Below are 5,746 nucleotides of genomic sequence, written 5' to 3'. Positions count from 1 at the left end.
TATTGCAAAAAAAAAAAAAAAAAAAAAAGATTAAGTAGTTTAATGCTATTCAGATTTTCTGTTTCTGCTTATTTCAGTTTCTAACACTGTTTTTCTAGCACACTGTCTACTTCATTTACATTTTCAAATTTATTGACAAAGTTTTTCGTAGTATCTTCTATTATCATTTAATGTCTATAGGATCTTTGGTAATGTCCCATTTTTTTATTCCCAACATTGGTTATTTTGCTATCTCTCACTTTTTTCTTAAAATCAGTTTGCCAGGCATTTAGCAATTTTATTACTTTTTTAAAGGACCAACCTTTGACTTCGTTGATCCTATTATATGTATGCTTTAGTTTTTATTAATTTCTGTTAATATTGCTTATCATTTCCTATCTTCCACTTTTTTTTCTAATTTTTTGAAATGAATGCTTAGCTCATTGGTTTCTCAGCCTTTTGTTGTGTTTCTTTTCTGATATATGCATTTAGGACTATAAATTTCTCTATAAGCAATTAACTTCAAGTTTCAATAACATTATTTTCATTATTATTCAGTTCCAAATAGTTTTCTTTTGTATTTGAAAAGAATAATTTGTATTCTCTCTTGTTTAGGGGTGCAGTGTTCCCCAAATACAAATTTGACCTAATGACTGTATTGTTGTCTTTTATATCCTGATATTTTATTTAATTATTTTATCAATTATTGAAGTATGTTAAGATCTCCCATTATCATTATGGATTTATATCTTTTTCCTTGTACAGCTAATCTTTGTTTTCTGTACTTTGAAGCTGTATATCAGATATGTCAAAATTATTATATTTTCCTGATTAATTGAACATTTTATAATTATCAGATATTCCTCTCTTTTTTCTAATACTGATTTTTGTCTTAAAGTTTATCTACACCAACTTGTATGTGTGTGTGCAGGGCAGTGGTGGTCTTATCCTATGACTTAATCTTCTTGTATTCATATATTTTAGATGTGTCTCTTGTAAACAGCATTTAGTTGTTTTCTTTTAGGAAGTATAAGCACAGAATCTTGGATCATTTAGCCTATTTAAATTTAATTCACTTACCAATATATTTGGTGTAATGGCTAAGAGCACTAGCCTCATTGCCAGACAGACTTGGGTTTGAATGTTGGCTCCACCATTGATCAGATGTGTTGTCTTAAGCTTGTCACATTAATATCTTTGGGCTCAGCTCCTTGTCTGTAAAATTAGGATAGTAATAGCTAATTCCCAGGGGTATTAAAGGATTAATGAGCAAAAATATAGTAAATTCTAACTGCTCTTATGGAAGTGGGAATGAGGCTGGTTTAAGGATGACAGCCCTCCTGCATAAGATAATGCATGCTAGAGGGAAAAGAAGTAAGGTTGAACAAGAAATGTGAGACCAAATCTGGGGAGCATTGAAAACGTAGCAGAAGAGTAAACACTTCATCTGGTGGAAGTTAAGTTCTTGACCAGGGAATTATCATGACAATCCTGGAAAGACCACTACTTTGGAATTCATTCTCAAGTGGAAGTCAGCCTATCAGGTATACCTGAGAAGCTGTCCACAGTTGTAAAAAGAAGCTCTACCAGCAAATGATGAAGACATAAAGAACTCCTACAGGGACTTCCCTGGTGGCACAGTGGTTAAGAATCTGCCTGCCAATGCAGGGGACAGGGTTTCGATCCCTGATCCAGGAAGATCCCATATGCCACGGAGCAACTAAGCCCATGCACCACAACTACTGAGCCTTTGCTCTAGGGCCCACAGGCCACAACAAGAGAAGCCATGGCAATGAGAAGCCCACGCACCACAACAAAGAGTAGCCCCTGCTCCCCGCAACTAGAGAAAGCCTGCGCGCAGCAACGAAGACCCAATGCAACCAGGAAAAGAAAAGAACTCCTACAAAAGAAGTTAGTAATGTTTTTGAATGAACGGAAAGCATTGAACTGTGCTTAGCTGTCTTCTCCAGTAAAGGGCACTGAGTTAGCTCAAGAAATGAAGATGTTTAATGTGAAAGTGGCTACAGGTGGTAACGCATTCTATTGCAATACCATTCTATTTCAGGATGTCACAATCACCCTATGTAGGGTAAGGAGGAACTGCATTAATTAGCCAAATTATTGGGCTGGAGTTGAAAGTACTTTACGTTTTTTTGCTGCTCTGCTACTAACTTGCTATGCGATCTAAAACTGTTTCTTGATTTCTTTGTACTTTAGGTAAGAATAATTTCTGGCCTGCCTACCTCTCACATTTACTGCAAAATGATAAATGTGCAAGGACTTTGGAAACCAAAGTCAAAAGTTACTTTAAAATAATTATTTTCTTTAGAACATATAAAATCAAGATTTGCTCTTTATCAATTAATACTCTAAACCAGTAAACTTTTAAACTTTTGCTTTTAGGTAAACTTAAACTCTTTCGTCTCTAGGACTTCTTTATAATCTTAAAAACTGAGAACCCCTAAAGAGCTTTCATTTATTTTTTCCCCCCATGCATCTTTTTTTTTTTAAATTGGAGTATAATTGCTTTACAATGTTCTGTTAGTTTCTGCTATACAGTGAAGGGAATCAGCTATATGTATACATATATCCCCTCCCTCTTGGACCTCCCTTCTACCCCCACCCCAATCCCAGCCATGTAGGTCACCACAGAGCACCAAGCTGAGCTCCCTGTGCTATACAACAGGTTCCCACTAGCTAACTGTTTCACACATGGTAGTGTATATACGTCAATCCTAATCTCCCAATTCGTCCCACCCTCCCCTTCCCCGCCACTCCCCCACCCCCGCCGTGTCCACATGTCAGTTCTCTACATCTGTGTCTCTATTCCTGCCCTGAAAATGGGTTCATCTGCACCATTTTTCTAGATTCCACATATATGCATTAATATACGATATTTTTCTCTTTCTGACTTACTTCACTCTGTGTGACAAACTCTAGGTCCAGCCACATCTCTATAAATGACCCAATTTCATTCCTTTTTATGCCTGAGTAATACTCCATTGTATATATGTACCACATCTTCTTTATCCATTCATCTGTCATTGGACATTTAGGTTGTTTCCACGTCCTGGCTATTGTAAATAGTGCTGCAATGAACGTTGGGGTACATGTGTCATTTTGAATTATGGTTTTCTCAGGGTATGTGCCCAGTAGTGGGACTGCTGGGTCATATGGTAGTTCTATTTTTAGTTTTTTAAGGAATCTCCATACTGTTTTCCATAGTGGCTGTATCAATTTACATTCCCACCAACAGTGCAAGAGGGTTCTCTTATCTCCACACCCTCTCCATCATTTACTGTTTGTAGATTTTTTGATGGTGACCATTCTGACCAGTGTGAGGTGATACCTCATTGTAGTTTTGATTTGCATTTCTCTAATAACTAGTGATGTTGAGCATATTTTCATGTGCCTCCTGGCCATCTGTATGTCTTCTTTGGAGAAATGTCTATTTAGGTCTTCTGCCCATTTTTTGATTGGGTTGTTTTTTTTGATACTGAGCTCCATGAGCTGTTTATATATTTTGGAGATTAATCCTTTGTCCACTGCTTTGTTTGCAAATATTTTCTCCAATTCTGAGGGTTGTCTTTTTATCTTGTTTATGGTTTCCTTTGCTGTGCAAATCTTTTAAGTTCATTAGGTCCCATTTGTATATTTTTGTTTTTATTTTCATTACTCTAGGAGGTGGGTCAAAAAAGATCTTGCGGGCTTCCCTGGTGGCGCAGTGGTTGGGTGTCCGCCTACCGATGCAGGGGACGCGGGTTCGTGCCCCGGTCCGGGAGAATCCCACGTGCCCCGGAGCGGCTGGGCCCATAGGCCATGGCCGCTGGGCCTGCGCGTCCAGAGCCTGTGCTTCTCAACAGGAGAGGCCACAGCGGTCAGAGGCCCACGTACCATAAAAAAAAAAAAAGATCTTGCTGTGGTTTATCAAAGAGTGTTTTTCCTATGTTTTCCTCTAAGAGTTTTATAGAGTATGGTCTTACATTTAGGTCTTTAATCCTTTTTGAGTTTATTTTTGTGTATGGTGTTAGGGAGTGTTCTAATTTCAACCTTTTACATGTAGCTGTTCAGTTTTCCCAGCACCACTCTTTTTTTTAACATCTTTATTGGAGTATAATTGCTTTACAATGGTGTGTTAAGTTTCTGCTTTATAACAAAGTGAATCAGCTATACATATGCATATATCCCCATATCTCCTCGCTCTTGTGACTCCCTCCCACCCTCCCTATCCCACCCCTCTAGGTGGTCACAAAGCACCGAGCTGATCTCCCTGTCAGCACCACTTATTGAAGAGGCTGTTTTTCCTCCATTGTTTATTCTTGCCCCCTTTGTCATAGATTAGGTGACCATAGGTGCATGGGTTTATCTCTGGGCTTTCTATCCTGTACTATTGATCTATATTTCTGTTTTTGTGCCAGTACCATACTGTCTTGATTACTGTAGCTTTGAAGTATCGTCTGAAGTTGGGGAGCCTGATTCCTCCAGCTCTGTTTTTTCTTTCTCAAGATTGTTTTGACTATTTGGGGTCTTTTGTGTTTCCATAAAAATTGTAAAATTTCTTGTTCTAATTCTGTGAAGAATGCCATTGCTAATTTGATAGGAATTGCATTGAATCTGTAGATTACTTTGGGTAGTATAGTCATTTTCATAATATTGATTCTTCCAATCCAGGAACATGGTATACTTCTCCACCTGTTTGTGTCATCTTTTATTTCTGTCATCAGTGTTTTATAGTTTTCTGAGTACAGGTCTTTTGTCTCCTTAGGTAGGTTTATTCCTAGGTATTTTATTCTTTTTGTTGTGATGGTAAATGGGATTGTTTCCTTAATTTCTCTTTCTGATGTTTTGTTGTTAGTGTATAGGAATGCAAGAGATTTCTGTGCATTAATTTTGTATCCTGCAACTTTACCAGATTCATTGATTAGCTCTAGTAGTTTTCTGGTGGCATCTTTAGGATTTTTGATGTATAGTGTCGTGTCATCTGCAAACAGTGACAGGTTTACTTCTTTTCCAGTTTGGATTCCTTTTATTTCTTTTTCTTCTCTGATTGCCATGTCTAGGACTTCCAAAACTATGTTGAATAATAGTGGCAAGAGTAGACATCTTTGTCTTATTCCTGTTCTTAGAGGAAATGCTTTCAGTTTTTCACCATTGAGAATGATGTTTGCTGTGGGTTTGTTGTATATGGCCTTTATTATATTGAGGTAGGGTCCCTCTCTGCCCACTTCCTGGAGAGTTTTTATCATAAATGGGTGTTGAATTTTGTCAGAAGCATTTTCTACATCTATCGGGATGATCGTATGGTTTTTATTTTTTAATTTGTTAAAATTGTGTATCATATTGATTGATTTGTGTATACGGAAGAATCCTTGCATTCCTGGGATAAATCTCACTTGATCATGGTATATGATCCTTTTAATATGCTGTTGGATTCTGTTTGCTAGTATTTTGTTATCCTCATCAGTGATATTGGTCTGTGATTTTCTTTTTTTGTGATATCTTTGTCTGATTTTGGTATCAGGGTGATGGTGGCCTCGTAGAATGAGTTTGGGAGTGTTCCTCCCTCTGCAATTTTTTGGAAGGGCTTAAAAAGGATAAGTGTTAGCTCTTCTCTGAATGTTTGATAGAATTCACCTGTGAAACCATCTGGTCCTGGACTTTTGTTTTTTAGAAGATTTTAAATTAAAGTTTCAATTTCATTACTTGTGATTGGTCTGTTTATATTTCCTCATTCCTCCTGGTTCAGTTGTGGAAAGTTGTACCTTTC

The sequence above is a fragment of the Lipotes vexillifer genome, unplaced genomic scaffold, assembly GCF_000442215.2.
Source record: "Lipotes vexillifer unplaced genomic scaffold, Lipotes_vexillifer_v1.1 scaffold645, whole genome shotgun sequence".
Taxonomy (NCBI): domain Eukaryota; kingdom Metazoa; phylum Chordata; class Mammalia; order Artiodactyla; family Lipotidae; genus Lipotes; species Lipotes vexillifer.
This window is presented reverse-complemented; position numbering follows the sequence as displayed.